Here is a 24,322-nt window from a genome sequence, read left to right on the forward strand (position 1 = left end):
TGGCAGCATTCAGCTTACTTTTCTGTCCCTTTTGTAGAAAGCTAAGTGTTTTGCACTGTGGGGGGTGGGGAAGTGGAGTCACAGACTCTATTTGGATTTAGTTACAGCATACAGCCTGGTGAGAATAGGCTCCTACTGGAGCAAGGCTTTTTGTAAGCTATGCTTGACAGTGCTGGTAGAAGCCCATCACAATTCAACTCATAACATGTGTTGAGATGGCTGTACTGTCAGGGTATCTCTAAATTTTGAAGAGGTAGGTAGTTACTTGCCCTCCTCAATTGTCACTCTTTCAATTAGTCCTTGTTAATCTGAGAATAATGTTAGAATCATAACTCCCTGTTTTCTTCATTCAATTGCCAAAGCTGTGCCCAGAGTATATTATTTGTAGCTCTGAAGTTGTCAAGAGAAGGGGAGGGGAGATATGGTTCCTCACCTCCAGAAGCTTAAAGATGAAGGCGGAGAAAGGCAGATACTGAAATGAACAGAATAGAAGGGGGACAGTGCTGCCCAGGGAGCACTGTGCCCTCAGAGCTCTCCTGTGGGAGGTGAAGGCTGGAGGTCAGGGGGCATTCAAGTTCAGAAATGCTTTGAGATCCCTTTGGTAAGTTTCTGGGACTACTGCATTTTAGACGTTACTGTGTTTGATGAATTTGTGTGATGCTCAAGGTTAATACTCTCTTTTCATTTGCTTATAGCCTGGGAAACAGGTTGACCTACCTTAGTTGTTTAAAAAAACATGTCCTATTAAACCAACAAACAAATGAAAAGTTTTGAAGGAGGCCTGAGACGGTAGAGAAGGAAGTCCGTGGGAACTAGTATGGAATAAGATGCACAAAGGTCACCTATTTGAACAGACCAGTTGTGGAACTGGTTGGGGAATTGGAATCAGGGTCATCTGTTTATTCCCTAACGTCCTCTAATGAGAGAAAACCTGGAAACGAAGGGGCCCTAAATGCTCTTTCGGAAAACAACTGAGTAACTATGAAAGGGAAATTTAAGCAAACTCAGGGAGCTTGACTTAACAGAACGGAAATTAAGGATTGATATGAGAAAAATTGAGCAAAATTATATGCATGTCAAATTGAACCAAGAAGCTTTAGTAGCAAAAGTCAGTCTCAGAATTGAAGTCGTATGTATGAAAAGCAATCTAGAGTGCTCGCCCAGCTCCTCTGCTCTGTTTGGTAAATTATTCTGGGTGTGAATAAAGCCGTTTGTAACTTCGCTGATCTTGAACTCTTTTTGAGTTAGAGTTTAAAAGAGCAACCAAATTTCATTTAAAAAGTATTGAACAAAATTAAAATGTGAAGTAGATTTGAGAGCTAGCTCTTTCTGTGGGCCCACCAGGTTCCTGGCACACAAGGATCCAGTGCGTGTTTATTGCAGCCAAGTGGCAAAAGATGTATTAAGCAGGGAAAAATTGTCTGTTGGGTTTTCCCCCACTTAATTCTAACTTTCGAAAAGTTTTGGAAGTAATTGAACCAAAGTTCAGATTCACTTTGAGCTAAAATGAAAGATGCGAAAATAATCTTTGAAAGTAGTAAAGAGATCATATGAGCACATAAGTTCTGATTAGGATGAGGGAAATAAGCAAGTTTACAATAGGGCAAGGCATTCTTCAAATGCTGTGTAAAATGTTCTTTAAAATGTTTTCTTAGATAAGAATGGGGTAAATCATTCACATATTATTATTAATATTTATTTTTTTGGAATAAAAATAGATATAGGGATTTAAGAGACTAACCAGAGTGTGTTGTTAATTAACTCTTCCTTTCTGTATATTTTGGCCAATCTGTCTCTTGTTCTTGGTAAAATAATGAGTGATTTTTGTGTTGTTCCCTTTTGCATTGTAACTATAATATTTTCTTTTTTACTAAGATGGGGTCTTTAAGCAGAGAGAGAGAAAGATTAAAAAAATGAAAATAAAGGGAGGAGGGCAGTAAGAGAAATACACAAAGGTGGTCATAGTGGTTGCAAAAAAGAGAGAACCCAGGGGTCTTTCCTCCCAAGAGGTTGTGCACCGCCTGAGACAAGAGTTACCTCTTGACAATAAAATCAATACTGCATTCGGCTTACACTACAATTGAGGCTATAATTATTTTGACTGAATACAATGCACTATTTTGCCCTTCTGAATTTTGGTGAGTTGAATTTTTCTCTACCTTGAAACTCCCTCATTTTCGAATACTCTCTGTCCTGATGATTTTAATGTGATCAGTTTTTGTTCCTTTACCATGCTGAGTAGGGTTCTTAAAATCTTTCTTGACATTTAATTAAACATGTTTCTGTTGGTAGTTCTAAGGTTCTAGATAGACAATAATTTCAGGGCCATGGAAAACACACCATTTATAACAATAAGTAGCTAAAAGTTGGGAGGGACTTTAAACAGGTGCTCTGTCAACTGTTTTCTTTTGCACTACCCACCCCCAAAATATTTTTGGAAACCTATCTGTCCTCTGCACATTTTTAAATGAAGCCTAAAATTTATATCACAAATTTAAATACTACAGTCCCCAATTATGTAGTTTTTAATGTAAATATTTCCATTTTAAAACAAAAATAGTACATCTCTCTTTTAAGAGTATATGATTATATCTGGAAACTACCGTGATTTGTTAATTACTGCTATTCATTTAAAAATACATAAATAATCTCTTCTTTAACATATGGAAATTTTTCTAACCTTTCCTTTCCTCTATGAACTCATATTTCTATTTAACATTCTTCACAGAACTTAAAGTAATATGTCTATACTTTAAAGGCTTTTATTGATTACTCTTTCATACCTCGAGGCCAAGATGGGCGGATCACGAGGTCAGGAGATCGAGACCATCCTGGCTAACATGGTGAAACCCCCGTCTCTACTAAAAAATACAACAACAAAAATATTAGCCAGGTGTGGTGGCGGGCACCTGTAGTCCCAGTTACTCAGGAGGCTGAGTCAGGAGAATGGCGTGAATCTGGGAGGCGGAGCTTGCAGTGAGCCAAGATCGCACCACTGCACTCCAGCCTGGGCGACAGAGCGAGACTCTGTCTTAAAAAAAAAAAAAAAAATTCTACATTAGATTTTCATTAGGATCGTTGATCAAAAATAACAATTTTAGATTTAGGTTACCAATAAACATAACTACATTTGTTTTAAAATGCATCTCTTAGTGAAACAGATGGGCTTTAAAATTTTTAATTAGTTTACTCATCTGGGATAACATATTACTAGAATGAGAAAAAGGCTCAATATTAATTGTATTTTAATTTTTTATTTTTATAGTTTTAAGTGCTGAGAACAATTGTTTTTATAAATGAATTGATGAGTAAAAGATATATTTGACTGTCCTGTCTTCTCAGTTTTTAATTAAAAATTTGTTTATTCTCTCTTTTGTTCAATAGGTGCTTGCCTTTCATTGGCTAGAAACCCTTAATCCGTTGTAGGTGTCAAAAGTTTGAAGCAAGATTGCTCTAGCTTGAAATTGTAATTGGTGGTGCTTGCTACAATTTACAATCCCCTTTGCAGGGATACTATGGTACTCTTCCTAGCTCCCTACTTCAAGTCAGAAGCATGATTCCCAGATGCTGAGAAAATGGGCAGCTGATGGCTTATAGCTGCCCCTCATTGGAGAATTGCTCTCAGCTTTCAGCCAAAGGGACCTGTCTGGCCCTAGGTTAACATGCAGGTCTACAGCCATGTCTAGCTGGTGCAGGGAGACAAATGCCTGGCTTCAACTGGGACAAATCTTCTTTCGTTTTTAAAAGTACATTCATTTATTGTATAGTGCGGAAAATCCAAACTTCATGAGGAACATACGTAACAAGGCAAAGGTCTCCCACCTACCACACCCACCAGCTTCAGACACCAACAGTGTTTGACCATTTCTGTTTATATTTATTCTGATACTAACCTGCAAAATTCTAAATAATATGCCTAGAATGCCTCCTTCTGGATTCATGATTTCACAAAAGTGGAGGATTTGGTTCATTACAAATACCCCAAGGTTTCGGCTTCAATTGAAACCGTTACCCAGATAAGGAACTTAGTACCCAACTGGAAACAAAGCTGAAGGGTCAGCTCAGCTCTAGAGCTCCTTGTAGAATTGGCCTGAAGCTTCTGTTGCAACCGCTGAGCTTTCTCCTCCACCCAGTCCTGCCTTCCTCTCGTCCTTGCAGGCGTATTCTTGGGAGCACCTCTCATAGCTGTTTTCATCTCCAAGTCTGTTCCCAAGAAACTCATTGTAAATTCCCCATTGAAGAAATTTCACTTCTGGAGTGTGATTCTGCTGAAGGGAGTGAAAAGAATCTTTAGATTTGGGTAGAAATAATACAGTGAGCCTATTTCATATATTGTGGCTATTTTTGGTCATATCTTTTTGTATTGTTTGTGCTATGAAATATCTATATTCAACAGGGGGAGAGCTGTTGAAAATATGACCCACCCTTGATAAATACTTTCTTTGGATTTTTACTAATGAGTCAATCATATTTCGGTTACGTCTTGGATGATCTCCTTTCATTCCCAAGTGTAAGGTAGGATAAACTCAACTGCAATATACTCACATTTTAAAATGTAATAATCCTCACATTTAAAATACCTCAACATAAACTATGTTGTAGTTGAAGATGTAGTTTTTAACAGGAAATATGTACACAAGCACACATATTCCTTAGTAGCATGGAGCTAAGGGAAAAGCAAACTACAGTTCATGAATAATGCAGAATTTTTCTGTTTATGCAATTTCCGTCTGTTGTGTGCATGGCATTTATGATATTCACAAGATAAACTGATAGGAGTGTGTGACCTGCTAAAATGTACATTTTAAAAGCTTTAATTACTGTTTTTATGGAAGTGTGATGCTGTGTACTTTGACTCCAGGGAGATGAAAATTAGAGAAAAAAATAGCAACACAACAAACACAAATGCTCCTGAACATCAAGCCTTTTATTTTTCAATGAGTGATACTTGATGTGTGTGTTACCACACTCCAGGATCCCAAAGGGCTTGCCAGCATTGCTTTCTGATTAGAGGTTAGATGAAAAAGGAAAACAGATTTGAGTGGAGTGATTCTGTCTTTCCCTGTGCGAATCTCTCACCGTCACTGCTTTTTGATGGCTATGTGTTGCCTTAGTTGAAAGAGGATAGATGACTTATGTTTTTCAAATGTTATATTAACCTTGGAAATGATATTGGATAACTTACCTTGGAAATTAAAGTTTTAATGAAGTGAGAGTCCCTAGAGAAAATTATAGAAAAAAACACATTTTTTCCTCTATAAATCAAAGGCACAATCCCACTAAAATTTTTGTGAACTCTATAGATTTATGAGCTGATGTGATTTAGTGGAATGTAGTGTAGATGGAGGAAATGGCTTCTTCTATTATTGGGTAAGAAAAATCACTGGTTCACTGTGCAACTATGAACAGATCATTTAACCTCTTTGAACTTCACTATTGTAATTAGAAAAATGCAATGTTTGAGCTAGGTGATGTCAAACATTCAGCACAGACACTTTTGAAAATCCTATATGCACTTTATTTTCAGCTTCAAAACTTTCATTTTAGGCTGTTATGTTTGAAAGACCTTCTAGGTCTATAAACATTATTATTATTTATTATTATTATTTTTTTAATGAAACAGACCCTTTTTTCTCAAGGACAGGTGTTGCAAAATTTGTTAAAATGTCCTTGTTATTTTTTTTTTTCCAGACTAGCATTTTTTAAATGCTTTTCAGATACTATGGCTCTCCCCCTCATTTGTTTTTTGAAAAAATTTGCTAAGTTATTTTGCTTGTTTATAAACATGGCTTTCTTTGATGACTGTTTTTTGTCAATTTCCCTGAGTTTAGAAACTTTGAGGTGTAAAATGGCTTCTCATAGGTCCTTGCATTAACTGAATTGAGAAAATGTTAAATCTAAAGGTTTGGAGGGGATTTTTTTTTTTTTTTTTTTTTTTTTTTTTTTCTTAGATGAAGTCTCGCTGTGTCTCCTAGGCTGGAGTGCAGTGGCATGATCTCGGCTCACTGCAACCTCCACCTCCTGGATTCAAGCAATTTTCCTGCCTCAGCCTCTGGAGTAGCTGGTATTACGGCCATATGCCACCATGCCCAGCTAATTTTTGTATTTTTAGTAGAGACGGGGTTTCACCATGCTAGCCAGACTGGTCTCAAACTCTTGACCTTGCGATCTGCCTGACTCAGCTTCCCAAAGTGTGGGGATTACAGGCATGAGCCATTGTACCTGACTAGGAGGGAAAAATTTGTTTCTGACCATTTTATCCAATACAACCTTTTACGAATTATTGACATATAGGTAGTCAGTGGTGTGATTTAGGATGAGATACTGCCCCAAATATTTGGCTTTATACCTGATAAAATGATGCCCTAATTTTCACCTGATTAAAATATTTAGCTTGTCATATGCAATGGCATGAAAAGCCTAAAGGATTCAAGATAATTCAAATTCCTATTGATTCATGTGATATTTTCACACTCAGCTCTCTCATCTGTTGTTTCTGCAAACACCTTCAAAACACTTTAATTTGATAACAATATATATATATATTTTGAGACAAGTTCTCACTCTGTTGCTCAGGCTGGAGTGCAGTGGTGCAATCTGGGCTCACTGTAACCTCCACCTCCTGGATTCAAGTGATCCTCCCGCCTCAACTTCATGAGTAGCTGGGACTACATGTGCACATCACCATGCCTGGCTAATTTTGTATTTTTTTGGTGGAGACAGGTTTTCACCATTTTGGCCAGGCTGGTCTCGAACTCCTGTTATCTGCCTGCCTCGGCCTCCCAAAGTGCTGGGATTATAGGCATGAGCCACTGCACTGGGACTGATGATAATATAATTTTAAGGAAGGTTTTTTTTTTTTCATTTTAAGTGCTGTGGCTTATTTATTTATTTATTAGCTCACAAAACTGTGCATCTGAATTGGTCAGAGTAGGACCCTAGGAAACCAGAGAGGCTGTGGGAGCTGCATAGAATTCACGGCATCCGTATTCCTATGCATCGAGGAATGAGATTTTTACTGCATACCCAACTTGCTCTGAAAAGTTCCTCTGAAAAAAAACAAATAGCATATAGCGTGTGTGTGAGTGTGTGTGTGTGTGTGTGTTTGAAAGTTGACTAGTATGAATTAAATGCTTTGTTTCCATTCCAACCCCTAGTGAGTTTACCTGTAACCCTAGTAGCTGTAATCGATGGCATTTTTTCACCACAGGGAGCTTCTTGAGCTACTTTCTTATGGAAGCCAAGTCCCAGTGACTGGTCCACGTCACCGCAGCTGGATAGTCTAGTGTGTGATGCTCCTCATGGCTGCATAGTCTAGTGTGTGATGCTCCTCATGGCTTCCACTAGGAGTGTATGAGTCGCTGTTTGCCTGACCCATTTTCCACTTCCCATTTTGAATAGGGGCTCCTACTTTTTTACTTGTAGACACGCTGGATTACGAGGGAAGTTTAAACCATTTATTTACGGAGGTTTTTTTGTTTTTGTCTCTCAACCTTTCTAGGGTGAAAGATGGCAAAATGCTTTCATGTTTCTTTCCCTTTATGAAGGCAGTTTATACCCCTCCAGTCTAGTATCTCCCATTTGGAGACCTCTTTCCCTTTGGATAATATATTCCAGGTTATCAATTTCTTCCTGTGGTTTATTAATTCCTCCCCCTCTGACCCTTGAAGGCAAATTGAGATCAGGGACCATACGTTATACTTTGTATCTCCCATAGCACAGTATCTATGACATGTATAATGTCTAATGCCCACATACAATACCTGCAGGTATTTTAGTTAAATGCTTTGTTTCCATTCCAACCAAGGGCAGCTATTATATATTGACTATAATAATAGTAATAATTACTATTGGGTTTTTTTTTTGAGTGTGTGTGTGCCTTGTTTTATGTTAAGCATTCCATGTGCATCATCTCATGTAGACTTTATATCAGTTTTGTAAGGTCAATATTAGAAATATTCTCTATTTTATAAATGGAAAAACCAAAGCTCATAGAAGTTAAATAATTCTCAAGTTAATACATGGCATTCATGTGCACACACATACATACACACCTAATGCCATGTACCAAAGCCCTTCTTCTCTCAGTTTCGGCTGGCTCTGTAAGCAAGGGAGAAGAAAGCTATTCTCAGAATAAGCAGGAGAGAAGAAAACTGTCTTCAAGATGGGCCAAGTGGAGGTGTACAGATTAGGAAAATACCTATACTCTGATTTGCATCAGTTTTCCCCTGAAGTACAAAATCAACATAACTTGTACCAAGACATTTTATCTCTTTTTGTAGAATGCCCCCACATTGTCTACTTTATCTCCTTGTGTTGCCATGGCTTTAATCTTATACTTTGTGATATAATCATCTTGGCCATTTGTCCTTTTCCTGCCTTAATTTTATTATAAGGATCCTTGCACCAATCCTAGCACTTTGGGAAACTGAGGTAGGAGGATCACAAGGTCAGGAGTTGGAGACCAGCCTGGCCAATGTGGTGAAACCCCATCTCTACTAAAAATATAAAAATTAGCCAAGCGTGGTGGTGCACGCCTGTAATTCCAGCTACTTGGGAGGCTGAGGCAGGAGGAATGCTTGGACCCGGGAGGCAGAGTTTGCACTGAGCCACGATTGTGCCACTATACTCCAGCCTGGATGACAGAGCAAGACTCTGTCTCAGAAAACAAGGTAAAATAAAGTAAAAATAAAATAAAATAAAATAAAATAAAATATCCTTGCCCCAAATTACATAAAAATGTTTGAACCTGCAGCAACCACATATATGGGCCATGCCCAACTCACTCTGGCCTGCCTTTTCTGCTTCCCTGGCCACTAAGGTGAGGTTTGGCACAGAGAGGTGTGGTTACACTGGGTGGCAGATGAGGTTGTCCAGTTTATCCAGCCCAAATTGTAGCTGGGAGAAGAGGAGTATGAGGGAGTGTGTGTGTATTTCTTCCTGGGAAAACTGAACTAAATGGAATGACGAGAAGCAGTTTTTGAGCAACCATCACCTATGCTGGAGGCTCAGACAAGCTTGGCTGAAGTGGGTCAGATAGCAGTGTGCTGAACAGAAACACTACCTACCTCCCAGTTTACCTGGGTCCTATAAAACCTGCCCAAATCTGAAGCTGACTCAAATCACAGTTTTGGATATTGTTGCCATGAATTCAGTTTCCACTGTGGTAATTGAAAGTTTTAATTGGAGCAGAAACTTAAAATCCATGTTATTCTGTAAGAATGGAGACCTTGGCCATCTACAGCACCTGGTCATATACTCTTTCCCGCTGAGCATAAACTAGTTGTTCTGTCAGAAGCCACTTATCTAATTAAGTGAACAGGGCACAAAAGGTAACAATTAGGCTTTAATTAGCGGTTGTTTCCAATCATACAGTCCAACTTTAATGGGGAAAGGGGTGCATGGTCTCATTACATTAAATTGTATTTGTCCTAATGCAAATTGGTGTCAAAACGTGTGTTAATTGGAAGAAAAAAAATGAGGATTGTAACTTTATTCCATAATAAAAAATTAGACTTCAGGAAATACACTTAAAAGCAAAGTGGAACAATGTTTAAAATTAACTGTTTCAATAAAACTGTATTTTTCCTTATTAAAGTTTTCCAGATAGGAATATTCTAGATTTTAAATATAATAAGACATAATTACATTTCACTAATGTACTCTTATTGGTCTCATTTTGTAATAAAATCAAGAAATTATGTAATTTACTTTCAAAGAGGGCGTAGATGCATTGTACTAAATTAGAACTACAGGATCCTAGGGAGAAGGCTCTGTGCATGCCTGTTCTGGGGCCATCCTGTGCCTCTCCCCAGAGGCAATAGTTCTATAGTTGCTCTAATATCTTTCTAGGGTTATTCAGGATTTTATTCTTTCTTATAAAAATTATAACAAAAGTCTTCATATACATCACTTAGTTCAAGAGATTTATGACTGTGTATTTACAAAGCAGATTCTCTTTTGTCTTTTGAGGGACTGACCTTTAATTAGTTGTTGATATGCACTTGGGAGATGCAAACTAATTTATTACAGTATTTACATAAATAAAACATAATTAAGAAGACAAATATACTGCTATCAAAACAAAGAAAAACATATACTGTAATAAAACATTGAACTGGAGTAGAATTTGCCCTGTGCTTTACATGATGGTGGCTGTGGCTCTTCATAATGCTGCTGGAGTAGGGTTTCCTGTTTTCCATGCCTATCTCTGCCTTGGAGGGACTTTGATAAATCTGATCTGGTTATTAGTTATCTACACTAAGACTGAAGGTTTAGGACAGCACTGCCTCCTGAACACCAGTATCGAGGCTTGTGGGCTCCTGTGCCCATTCTCCACTTCTTTGAGAGTTTTGGATGGGGCATTAAAAGCACAGCAGCACTGCAGTATTCTAAGTCTGAGCCCTTTCCTTGCTGGTGGTCAGAATAATGCCATGGAACTCAGAAAAGGAGATTTTTACCAAATTTTCTACTACGTAGGGGATAGCACTTCTCTGCAAATGCTTTTGAAGGTCTGGAATAAAAAGTGAAAAACAATAACTCTAAGCACACTAGGTCAGACCTTTTCTAAGACGAGAATGTTCTCATTATGAGGCTTCAAAAGGTAGCAACAGGCATACTGCTAAGACGAGAAAGTTTAATTCTGTGAAACAACTGCAAAGGACTTTTTCCCACAGTACAGCAGGATATCATCTGGCACAAACCGAATGTTTTCTGTGTAATATGAACAGGCTAGTGGTGATTCAAAATGTTCTGTAATTCCTCCTTCTGCCCTGGCCATCACCCTCACTTATCACCTTCTCTCTCTGTAGTATCATAGCCTTGCTTCCTGCTCATGGGCCCCCTTTTTGTGCAGGGGAATGAGAACTAGTGTTATCAACTTCCATATCACTTCTCATCAATGGCTGCCTCCTTATAGGCCCTTGGCACTAACTGACTGTTTCCCGATCATGATAATCTTTCTTGGGCCCTGGCTTATGGGAGTGTATTAGTCCATTTTTGCATTGCTGTAAAGAAACACCGAAGACTGGATAACTTATAAACAGAAGAGGTTTAACTGGCTTATGATTTCGCAGGCTATAAAGGAAGCATGGCAGCATCTGCTTCTGGGGAGGCCTCAGGGAACTTACAGTCGTGGCGAAGGCAAAGGGGGAGCCAGCACTTCACATGGCAGGAGCAGGAGGAAGAGAGATTAGGGGAGGTGCCACACACTTTTAAACAACCAGATCTCATGGGAGCTCACTCACTACACAGTACCAAGGGAAGATGGTGCTAAACCATTCATGATCCTATCACCTCCCACCAGGCCCCTCTTCCAACACTGGGGATTATAATCCAACATGAGATTTGGGAAGGAACACAGATCCAAACCACATCAGGGAGGTACATTGTCCTTCTGGTCATATTGTCCATCCCCCAGTAACAGAAATAGGGAAGCATTATTCTTTAGTTTTCAATCCCTGCCTCTCTCCAGAGGAAATTTGTCCCTCAGTATTCTCTTCAGCTTCAGGCTCACAACAGTGCCAGATTAATATTTTTTTCCACATATTTCCCTCTGCTATCTTCTTTACCTTGTCTTATACATCATGCTCAGTAGCTCATCATTCAACCTCTGGACCATCTAAGTAAGGTTCTGCATCCTCTGAAATCTTGCTAAAGAATCAAATGCATGTGTTCAAAAGAGATTTCATTATCTGCCCTGGAAATGATTTTCAGTGAAACAACAGAAGAATTAAATTTGTGAATCACACCTCAGAGAATTTTTTCAGCCAATCCCCATTCTTAGGGAATTTATAATCATTTTGGGGGGATTTGAAAACAGAAGGTAGCTGCTTTCCTTTGTACACTAAGGGCATTTCTCTTTCTCTTTTCCTGTGAACTCTACATGTTCACTGATAGATTTTACAAATCCCTTGGCACCTTTATTATTCTCCTGCAGCTTTCTCCATGTTGTCTTCACTTGTCATGTTGGGGAATCCTAAAGTAGAGGTGGATTCAAAGGAAACTAAGTAATGTGAAGTAGTTTGAGGAGATTGCCCACTAGATCTTAAATTTTAGCATTCTCATTTCAAACTGTTCGAAGGAGACTTTTGATAAAGAAGACATTAGTCTTTTTTTTTTTTTTTTTTTTTTTTTGAGACGGAGTCTTCACTCTGTCACCCTGGCTGAAGTGAAGTGGTGCGATCTCAGCTCAAGCAAGCTCTGCCTCCCGGGTTCATGCCATTCTCCTGCCTCAGCCTCCCGAGTAGCTGGGACTACAGGCGCCCTCCACCATGCCCGGCTAATTTTTTTTGTAGTTTTAGTAGAGACAGGGTTTCACCATGTTAGCCAGGATGGTTTCGATCTCCTGACCTCGTGATCCGCCAGCCTTATTGTCCCGAAGAGCTGGGATTACAGGCATGAGCCACTGCCTCAATGCTGTTGTTTATGTCTGCCCACATCTTCAAGTTGTTAGGGTGTTTTTTCATTGCAATGACACCCTCCAAATGAAGTTGACACTCCACCTACTTGGTGCTGCCCACAAATAGTAAGTACAGTCTGTGACTGTCATTAGTAAAAACGAAGTCCGATTTATTAAGGAAAAAGCTGACAGAACAGCCTGGTTAAAACAAACAAACAAACAAAAAAGCCTCAAATTGGAATTAGAAGATCTGCATTTGCCAATGGCTGGTTGACTGGCCACTTTCTTGCCTTGACATTTTTCATTTTTCTAACATAGAACATGGGAATCATGATTTCTCCCTAGAAGTCTTGGGAATATTCTTACTCACATATTTGGGGAGCATTTTTTATGGTATATAGCACTGTGCTAGAATCTGAGAAAGAGAAAGATATAAATGAAAAGAACTGCTGTCCTTTAGGAATAAAAAATGTAGTTGAGGAAGCAAAATATACATGCATAATAAACCAGTTTAGCAACAGTAATGATTGTTTACCACTTTAGAGCATTTTATAGTTTTCAAATTTATTATATGTGGGTCTACAAAATTTTATATATATGTATATAAATGCACATATATTCATGCATAAATATAACAAGGATTAAATGAAATTCTATATACATGAAAGTATATGCACACAAATGTATACATATATTTGTATGTGTGCATATATATGTGTGCATTCCCAATTTCATTTAATCCCTATTAGCAACCCTATGCGGCAGATAGTAATGACTCCACATCACAGATGACGACACTGAACCTACATGATATTAAGTAAAATTGCAAGTAAAACAGGATTCTAAGCCCTGTGATCTTTCTGTTGCAGCATACATTATTTTCTTAATTCAGGACAAGGGTGCATCCCCGAAGTGTAATGTGCCCAGTAAGTGCTGTGGAAAGCTTGCTTGAAGGAAGTGGGCTTGAGGTACAGAAGAAGAAGGGGTCTCAGATAGGGAGAGAAACATGCTGTAAAGTCTGGCATGTGGCACACTGAAAAAGAAGAAATTGTGAATGTGAAGGATGTGTGAGTTTTGATTTTTCTGAAAGATTGGATTGCGTGAGTGAATATATTGTAGGGCATGAGATTAGGGTGTAGACTGGCTGTGGAGTGGGTTACAGCATGGGGTCAGAGAAGTGGGTTAGAGGACTTTTGTACTCTCCAAACAGAAAGTGCCTATGGGAAAATATGAAAAAGAAGAGGCTGGATAGATGGATCCATTGGAAAGACTTTGTAATTAATTCATGTAGTCCAGTGTCAAAGATTGGGTTTCTAGCTCCACGACTAATTAGGTTTGCTACCTAATCAAGTTGTTTATCTTCATCAAGTCACAAAAGTACCTGCCTCGTGGGGTTGTTCTGAAGATAAATAATCCATAGAAAGCCACTTTCACTCACCACCTACCATTTAGAAATCATTCATTAAATGTTAGCTAGTTATACTAGTATTACAGATAAAGTGGTAGAAGGAAAGATATAAAAAGATAATATATTGTATGAACATGTTGTAATTCCTCAGAAGAAAGACAAACGCTCTATTAAATCAAGGCTCTACACTGTTTTAACTAAAAAGCAACCAATACCAGCCTTCTCTGTGGACAAGATTTATTTTAGTTTCAATGGACAATTTCCACTATGAAGCAATATTAGTGACTCACAGCAAAGGTAATAAAACTAAGAACCACCTACACATCTTTACAAACTTTAAAGTATTTGTAATAGTGAAATAATAGTGTTTCAGGTTCTGATTTATATCAGTTTAAGCCAGTTCCTCGTAAACTTCAAGACCTTCGTCATCATTGTGACATTTAGACATAAGGATAATTTGGGGTTTCACCGAGGCAGTGGTATTTTTAGAGTTTGACAAAGAGTGAGGAGTAAGCACTTTCCATTTGTTCCAGGAACATAAACATTGGATCCCTTTGGAACAGCTGAGGATGTCTATAAGCCATGTCAGAGATACCACATGAGGGATGCATTGAATAAGCGGGGAGGCTCCCCTCATCCCACAGGGTTGGTATTTTAATGAATCTTTAAAGCTTTTGACTAATCAAATAACTTTGGCAGATTTTAATTTCAATATTTAAATGATAGCCAATTCCAAGTGCAGTATTTACAAAGTCCAAAAGGATACAGAGTTTATCAACTTGAACAGAAATTTTCTCTGGTCTTTAGAAGGAGGACTGACTTTACTACACCCCTGTCTCCTTACTGAGAAGGACATTCTGCTCAATTTTCCCATAAGTTGCCTGGCTGCATTTTCCAATTCAGTCTCCTACGGCTTCCTAAAGGCAATTTTAAGATTAGGCGGCTGCCAATAGAGTATAGTTTCAGTGGAAACAGAAAGGCCCACCTGCCTGAAATCTTTACTCAATGGCTAGATCATCCTCTCTAGAAGGCTACAGTTAAAATTAATGTGTTATATTTTGCATTGGTGTGCATTCATTTGTCTGAGAATTCTAGTCGGAATACACTTTGCATACCACTGTGGTCTAACTTCCCTTTCCAGTTGAGACAACTGGACCGTCAGCTCCAGGAGATCGTGTTTTATTCCTCTGATTCTTGCCTAGCACTGTGCCGTGGCTTCTGATGGTGCCTAAAAAAGCATCCCTGTTTGAGGCTGCCACTGCAACATCTACCTCCAAGAGGTGAGGTACAGAAACAGCACATTGGAAGGGAGTTCCAGAGTCAGAAGACGACAACTCTGTGCCAGGGCGGGCAGGGGAAGGAGAAAGCTGGGAGAGGAGGAAAGAGTCGGTGCCCAGTTAGAAGAGGACCATGGCTAGAGAGTGAAAGAATAAACGGTTGTTGCTTCGCCGTCATTTCTGAGGCTATTTCTACTCAGACAGCATGTTTCAAAATATTGGTTGCCCTCTAATTAGAGGTTTTTCATTGAATAATGCCACCTCAAACCAGGAGTGGGCTACTGTGTACCATGAGGCTTTTCTGTGTTTTGATTCTGAGACCCTGAAATAATTGTGTAACGATCTAAAACTACTTAGGATGGGCTGTTGGGGACTGATTCAAAACACTTTTATCATAATATATTTTGTTTATATAGCATATGTATATCTATATATGTGTTATGCTCCCTATGTATATATAATTACATATACAGGATATCAATATGTATCTATATATGTGTAAATATATTGATATTTGTATTTATGGCTTTATTATGTATAAATATATAATTATTTATGCATAAATGTATTTATTTTAAAGGAATAGAGAAATTTATTTTATATGATAGGGGCATCTAAAATCGCCGAATTTTAAAGATGCAAGAGAGCTCAACCAGTTCATCTTCCTCCTTTTTAAGGTAAAGAAACAGAGTCAGGAAAGTTGAGTGACTTGGCCAAGGTCTCAGGAAAAGCCAGAGCCCCACCTAGAGCTCAATTTGTGCTTTTCAGGCCCGGATACCCTCCAGTGTACCCCTGGGTCTAGGGCAGTAGCACTTGGTGCTGGTAAAGGGGTTAGGCACTGGGTCTTGAAATTGTTTCCTACTCATGATTCTGAAATGCACCCCCTCATGTTTGACTTGATATCCACTTTAGAAGGACCAAAAGGAGAAATGTGAAGAAGTCATTGGCTTAGAGAGAGTATAATAAAACCTCAATAGGAAAACTAAATGTGGTTGAGTTGTACATTCATCAAATGTAAATGAATACCTGTTCTTACAATGGAATGCCTATAACTGTGTCCTGAGAACCCATCCCAGCAGATGCTACTCACAGAAATAGGTCTTTCCTTTCTCATTTCTCTCCTTATCATTGAGACCAGTAGAGTCCATCTTGCTTTAAGTTTGCATTGTAAGAGCAGAGAAAAAAAAAAAAATCTGGACACAGGTGTGGACTCTTTTCAAAAATAAACCACTGGTTACAGTCATTCTAGTCTCCACCAGTGATTTATCTCTGAAAAGGGCCTGACGGAGGGGGATGAATGGAAAAGGGGTAGATGTTGATCAAACGGTACAAAGTTTCTGGTAGACAGGAACAGTAACCTGTAGTGATCTTCCACACAAAATGGTGATTATAATAAATACTAATGCATTACGTATTTCATAATTGCTAAAAGAGTAGATTTGACACGTTTTTGCCACAAAAATTATATGTGAGGTGATGAATGTGTTAATTAGTCTGATTTAATCATTCCACATTGTGAACATATACCAAAACATCACCTTGTATGCTTTAAATAAATACAATTATTATTGGTCAATGAAAAATAAAATAAAATTTCAAAAAAGATAAACCACTACATTTTTCTTTACCAGAGGCTGTTTATCAGATGTCCTTTAGTACCAGGCAAACGGAGAACCCCGCTGTTGGGATAACATTGCTGCAGCAGGAAGGATATTTTTTTCTTTCCTGAGGCTTTTTTGCTTGAATCCAAATTTCTTTACAATTGACTCATTCCTTTCTCCTACCCCTGCCTACTTCTGTCAGCTGTTCTGGGAAAAATAGCAAATGAGTTTAACATTTTCACTCAGTGGCTGGAGGCCACAAGACCAGGGCACTTAATATGATACAGTTAGCTTTGTTTCAAATTAAAATTGGAACCAGTAATGTCTTAATGCTCTTGTCTAGACGATTGTCATGGCTGTAAATTATCATAATAGCCATTGTATGGTTTCTAATGACTTCACCAAAACATTATTTGCCAATCCTATAAACTTTTTGAACATGCTGTTTAGTTTATCCTAATGAATCTATTAAGAGGTGACACATATATCCTGCTTCCTCTCTCCAAAGAGACATTTGTGGATTCAATTCCTTGCTTGTTGCTAATGCCACTTTGTAATCTCAATACTGATCTAATTCTGTCTTCTGTCTGTCTGCAACAAATTTAATCAGAAAAATCATTATCCAAATGTAATGTTCCGTGTTAATATAATTACTGATAAAGTAAGCTTTACATCTGCCATTTTGCCACATGTGGGTTTTTCTTAATTGTTGTTTTGATTTGGGGTTTTTTTTTTTTTTTGAGACAGGGCCTCACTGCGCCACCCAGGCTTGTATGCAGTGGTGTGATCTTGGCTCACTGCAACCTCTGCTTCCTGGGCTTAAGAGATCCTCCAGCCTCAGCCTCCAATTAGCCACCATGCTCAATTAATTTTTGTAATTTTGTACAGATGGGGTTTCACCATGTTGTCCAGGCACATGTGTTCTGTATGTCTTTTTTTGTTTGTGTCTCTCTTTTTCCATTATTTTTTTCTTTTATGCTAAATAGATGTTTTCTAGTATGATATTTTAATTCCCTTAATGTTAATATTTCTTGAATTGTATTTTTACATTCTTTTCTTAAATGTTGCTCTGAGGATTATAACTAGTATCTTAAGAATTTAGTTTGGATCAATACCAATTTAATGTCAGTGGTATACAAAATTTTGCTGCTACATAGCTCTACTTTTTCCCCTTTCTTTGTGCTCTTACACATTATAAGAAGAAATATTTACAGATTATAAGTCCATAAGCACCATTTTATAGTTGTTGATTTGTATAGTTACCTTTTAAATAAACAGGGCAAAAATTACAAACCAAGAGTATATTAATACTATTTCTTATGCTTATCTATATTGTTACGTCTACTGGTGCTGTTAATATTTCTTCATGTGGATTTTATTTATTGTCTATTATCCTTTCTTTTCAGACTGAACAACTCTGTTTAGCATTTCTTATAGAGTAGGTTTATGAGTGGCAACTTATTTCAGTTTGTTTATATGGCAATGTCTTAACTTTTTTTTCATTTTTGAAGAATAGTTTTGAAAATTATAGAATTCTTATTTGACAGTATTTTTCTTTCAGTACTTGGAGTATGTCATCCCATTGCCCTCTGGAAACCAGAGTTTCTGATAAGAAATCAATTGTTCCTCTTATCAAGGACCCCTGTATATGATGAGCCACTTCTCTATTACTGTGTTCAAGATTCTCTTTTTATCTTTTACTGTTGACAACAATTTGTTTATGATGTGTCTGGGCATGGATAATTTTAGTTGATCTTACATACATTCTGAGTTTCTTTTATGTACAGTTTAATAATTTTCCAATGAAGTTTTGAAAATTTTGGCCATTGTTTCCTCAAATATTTTTTCTGGTTTTTCTCTTTTACTTCCCTTCTAAAGTTTTCATTTTCATTATGTGGCTATTGGTACACTTGATAGCATCACAGGGACATTGAAGACTTTGTTCAGTTTTCTTCATTATTTTTTCTTTTTATTCCACAGACTAGATAGTCTCAATTGACCTATATTCAAGTTCACTGATTCTTTATTCTGCCAAGTAAAATTTGCAATTAATTCTCCCTAGCAGGGGAACAACATACTCCCTAGCAGGACTGGGACCTGTCGGGGGGCAGTGGGAGGGCGAGTATCAGGATAAATAGCTAATACGTGTGGGGCTTAATACCTAGGTGATGGGTTGATATGTGTAGCAAACCACCATGGCACATATTTACCTGTGTAACAAACCTGCGCATCCTGCACATGCATCCCAGAACTTAATATTAAATTTTTAAAAAAGACAAAAAAAGCATTTACAATACATTTTAATATGTATTTAATATGTATTTTAATATGTTGTAAGCTCTCAATAAAAGTTGGTTAATTTTGTAACATAGAAAAGGGCTCCATAGCAAATTTTTTATTTCAGTTATGGTATCTTAGAGCTCCAGAATTTCAATTTTTAAAATAATTTATATTTTAAGTTGATGTTATCTATTTGCCAATATATCATTCTCATGTTTTTCTTTAAATTTGTATTCATGGTTTACTTTTGGTCTTTGAAAATAATTATAATGGCTTTAAATTATAATTTAAAGTTATTATTTCAAATTTTTGACTAGGAATTCTAATGCATGGACTTTTTCAGGTACAAAAATTCATGACTGATTTTTCCCCCTTGGTTTGGGGCCATATTCCCCTGTTTGTTTACATGTATCATGATTTTTTTGAAACTGAATATTTTGGATCATGTAACGTAGCAACTCTGGAAACCAGATCCCATTCTTCACAGTTTGCTATTGTTTCTGTTTGTTATTGTTGTTCTTTGTTTGTTTCATGACTTTCCTGTAAGAACTCTATAGTTTTTCATGTGTAGTAACTGGTTAACATAATTGTCAGCTAATGACTAGACATGCATTTCCTTAATATCTTGAACTAGCAACTCTCCTAGTCTTTCCTGGATAGTTCCACGTATGTTAGGTGCCTGCCTTCAATTTACTGGTAGGCAGTTGAAAACTCTGTTACCATTAATTTCCTCTTGCCCAGATACTCACGGTCAGCAAGAGTTAAAAAATTAAGACCTTTTCAGGTGTCTCAACTTCCTGCACATGTGTGTGGCCTTCTAGATTCTCAGAAACATGTTGGAGCTTTTCAAAGTCCTTATCCTTATTGTTTACTGAATATCTGTGTTCTCTCAAAATGTATATGTTGTAATTACAGTTAGATGAGATCCTATGACTGGATCCCTCATGATGAGATGAGTGCCCCAATAAGAAGACACCAGAGAGCTTGCTTCTCTTTCCACACGCATGCTTCAGAGAAAGGCCATGCCAGAGCACAGAGAGAAGGAGAGCTTCCACCAGAGCCTGACCAAGTGTGCTGCTGGCATGCTTGTCTCATAATTCTACCCTCCAGGACTGTGAGAAAATAAGTTTCTGTTGCTAAACCACCTGGTCTATGGTAATTTGTTATGGAAGCCCAAGAAGACTAACACAAATTTGGGTCCCAGGAAGTGGGGTGCTGATGCAACAAATACCTCAACATGCATAAGTGGCTTTAGAAGTGGGCAATGGATAGAGGATGGAAAAATTTTGAGATGTATGCTAGAAAAAGCCAAGATGGCAGTGAAGTATTTGTTAAAGGCAGTTGGAGTGAGGGCGCAGAAAGAAAAGAAAATAGCTAAGGAGAAATATCTGTCTTTCCAGAGAATACATAAATAATCATGAAAAGAATGTTGATATCAATATGAATGTTAAAGGCCATTCTGTTGAGTTCTCAAATGCAAATGAGGAAAAACATTACTGGAAAATGGAAGAAAGGTGATCCTTTCATAAAGTGACATAGCACTTGGATTAACTGTGTTCTAGTGTTTTGTGAAATTGATATTTTTGACAAACAAAATTAGATAATATTTAGGTAAGACTTTGGATTTTGCAAGCGATAAAATTGGATAATTAGCTAAGGAGATAGCTAAGCAAAGTGTTGAAGGAGTGGCTTGCTTCTTCCTGTTTATGGTAAAATGTGAAAGGAGAGACCAAAGAAGAAATTGTTAAGCAAAAAGGAACCAGAGTTGAAGAATTGGAAAGTTTTCAGTCTATCTATATTGCAAAAAAATAAAAAAGCTTATTGTGAAGACAACAGGAAGGGTGTGGTTGAACAATTATTTGATAAAGAGATAATGGTAATGACTCATGGACTGAATCAGCCATCTCAGAAGAGGCCAGGAATAGAGATCAATTTTACAAGCAAAAACTGTCAATTTGAACTAAGCAGTCAGAAACAAATGAGGTGAAGTAATGGCTGTCAGACTTTTAGAGCCTACAAGACCAGACCAGAGAGCTATTTGGCTGTAACTTTGTGCTTTTCAAGAAAACGAAGTAGTGACCGCAAAGGCAATTCAGAGATCATCAGGTCAGTATCCTTTGTGGCAAAGGGTGGGAACATTGCCTCAGTTTCAATGGGCCATATGGCCTCTGACTAAAGCCCTGGGGGCAGGGCGTTGGAGACAGGGCTGTGTAAAAGCCTGGAGGCAGGATCCACTATCCCTGTAGGTCTAGAATAAATGGCACGAAATGAAAAAGAGATATCTTGAGCCTTAAGAGCTAATGGAATTTGCCTTGGTTGGTTTTAGATGTTCTTGGGGCCTGTCTCTTATTCCTTCTTTCTTAATTTTTCCTTTTGGAAAGGGAATGGCTATCTCATGCCTATTCCACTATCTGTTGTAATTTGGAAGCACATAACTTGTATGGTTTTACAGGTTTACAGCTGGAGAACAATTTTGATTTTTGGGATAAGGCTTACTTATGTTTGATTTAGATACTATTTAGCTGAGACTTTGTACTTTAGAATTGATGCTGGAATCTGTTAAGACTTTTGAGGCTGTTGGGATAAAATTAATGTATTTTGCATGTGAGAAGGACATCTTGGGGGTCCAGGGCAGAATGTATGAACTGAATATATGTGTGCCACTCAAAGTTACATGTTAATATGATGGTATTCAGAGATGAGGTTTTTGGGTGGATAAATAAGGTTAGATGAGATCATGTGAATGGGAACTCATGATGGGATTAGTGCCCTTGAAAGAAGAGATACCAGCGACGTTGCTCCTGTCTCTGTGCATGTGAACCAAATGAGCACACAGTGAGAAAGAAGCCTGGAAAAGAGGCTTTACAAGAACTTCGTCATGCTGGACCATTCTAGCCTCCAGGACTGTGAGAAAATAAATTTATGCTGTTCAAGTGATCAGTATTTTGTTATGGCAGCCCAAGCAGACAGACCCTATGGACAATTCATTCACCACATTTTCCATGTAAGGTTTTGATCAGCTTCTTGTTTGCTCAAATTTTATAGATGCCTCAGGTAGCTATGATATTAAGCAGTTACCACGGATGGTTTTTGACAGATGTCCTGGGGAAAGGTTGTTTACAAGGAGTGATCTCTAAGTCCAGTCAAGTAAAGAGAAGCCCTGCTAGTAGAGGTTTCCATGAAACTACCAGTCAGGTCAAATAATAACAACTGGTAAGGGCACTTCTGAGGAGCTTCAAAACTGTTTTTCCCTCTCCTTTGGTTGGTAGGCTGCTGTTTTTTTTTTTTATTATTATTATTATTTTTTATGGCTATGCTTATCACTGCTATTGTATTTACCAAGCTGTTGGTTTTCACAGCTATTGTGGAGCTGAGAAGAGAGGATGGGAGTAGGGCAAGTTAAAACACCAGAAAGGTCACTGTTCTCATTGAGATTCACCTGTTTTTTCTTTAATACAGAGTCCTTGAATTTCTCTCTTGGTTAGTTGACAGAGTTCTTAAAATGTTGATTTACTGTTTTCATTGCCATCATGGAGGGGCAGATATTTGGACGCCTTTCACTGCAGCATTCTTGCAATGTCCCCACACCCCAACTCAATTATTTTTTGTTCAGTATATTAATTTGACTTTTTGTTGTCTCTCTAACATTAGTTTTATCCTTATCTATTAATGTAAGGTGGGATTTGGAGCTGATCTCACACTCAGATCCAGGGATGACCCCTAATTGTTCAAAGCCAACATTCTCACTCTGAACACTATTGACATTTTGGGTCCAATACTTCTGTGTTGTAGGGGGCTATTCTGGGCATTGTAGGATCTTTAACAATATCCCTGGACTCTACCAATTAGAAGCCAGTAACACTGTTGCAGTTGTGACAACCAAAACTTTTCCAGACATTACCAAATGTCCCCTGCTGGACAAAATTGCCTCAGACTGAGAATCACTGTTCTAACCACATTAATATAGTTTCATTATTATAAACGCAAAAGTTGATTCAGGTAAACAAAATTTATGTCCTAAAGCATATGACAATCCCCTGATCACAGTTGTTAGTTCAGGAATGGAAATGTAACCAATTCAAACCAGCAAGGTATGAGGGAAGGTTGCTGGAAACAACTAGAGGAAGTTTCTTTTTTTCTGTTTTTTGGTTGGGTTGTGTGAGGATGTGAAATCCACTGGATGACCAGCCTTAAAAGGAATCTAAAAATGACACATAACATGTGATATGTTTTGGATGTGTGTCCCCTCAACATCTCATGTTGAAATGTGGCCTCCGATGTTGGAGGTGTCTAATGGGAGATGTCTGGGTCATAGGAGCAGATTCCTCATGAATGGCTTGGTGCCATCTTTTTGGTGTTGAGTGAGTTCCCACTCTATTAGTTCATGCAAGAGCTGGTTGTTTAAAAGAGCCTGGCACCTCTTCCCTGCTCTCTTGCTCCCTCTTGCCATGTGATCTGTGGGCTCCCCCTATGCCTTCCACCATGATTGTAAGCTTCCTGAGACCTCACCAGAAGCCAAGAAGATGCTGGTGCCATACTTGCATAACCATGAGCCAAATAAAACTCTTTTGGTTATACATTACCCAGTCTCAGATATTCCACTATAGTAATGCAAAATGTAGTAATACAACATGTCTGGCACTGAGTAGATATTAAGGGTCATTATTATAGCACTGATTGGGCTTATGGCATGACTTTTGCTCTTCCTATGAGACCTATTTTATTCAAACTCTTTGAATTTAAAGGTGCTCCTAAATATTGTAAGGGATTCTACCTGCATATCTCTTTCAAGTTCAGTTCTTCTTTTTCATATCAACACTCTAATTCCCATTTTACTTCTTAATTCTTAATTGGTTAAGTGGAATTCTTTTCATAAAATGTTCTGATTTTTCCTCTCTCCACTTTATCCTGCCATCCTTAGTTATTTTCCTAAAGTGCACCTCTGATTTTATCACTGCTCTGTTCAAAATGTTTCAAAGACTTTCTTACTATCTACCCATTAAACCCTATATCTCAGCCTGTTTTTCAATTTGACTAAAACCAGCTTTTCAAACCTATCAGCCTCTACTTTTCTTCTATGATCTAGTCTTTTAACCAAATGGGAATTCTCACCATTTCCAGAGTAAGGTCCTATTTCTTGTCTCTGTTCTCTCTCTCGCTCTTTCTCTCTCAATCTCTCTCTCTCTCTTTCTTCCTCTCTTACTCCTTCTTTCTCCTTCCTTCCTTCTTTTTCTTCTCTTTCTTTCTCTCTCTCTTTCCTTCCTTCCTTCCTCTCTCCCTCCTTTCTTCCTTTCCTTTCTTTATTTCTCTCCTTCCTTCCTTCCTTCCTTCCTTCCTTCCTTCCTTCCTTCCTTCC

The 24,322-nt window shown here is 38.0% G+C and overlaps 1 protein-coding gene across 4 annotated transcripts in view; it reads left to right on the plus strand.

Moving 5' to 3' along the window:
• FGF14 (fibroblast growth factor 14) overlaps positions 1-24,322 on the plus strand; it is a 680,734-nt gene that overhangs the window by 190,577 nt on the left and 465,835 nt on the right. Inside the window, exon 1 of one of the 4 annotated variants that reach the window (XM_023218007.3) lies at positions 20,880-21,072. The exons of the other annotated variants lie outside the window; for them this stretch is intronic. The gene's annotated coding sequence lies outside the window, so the exon portion shown is untranslated. Of the gene's footprint in view, positions 1-20,879; positions 21,073-24,322 lie in introns of those variants that run through there. 4 annotated transcript variants of the gene reach the window in all.

This window comes from Piliocolobus tephrosceles, chromosome X (assembly GCF_002776525.5).
Source record: "Piliocolobus tephrosceles isolate RC106 chromosome X, ASM277652v3, whole genome shotgun sequence".
Taxonomy (NCBI): domain Eukaryota; kingdom Metazoa; phylum Chordata; class Mammalia; order Primates; family Cercopithecidae; genus Piliocolobus; species Piliocolobus tephrosceles.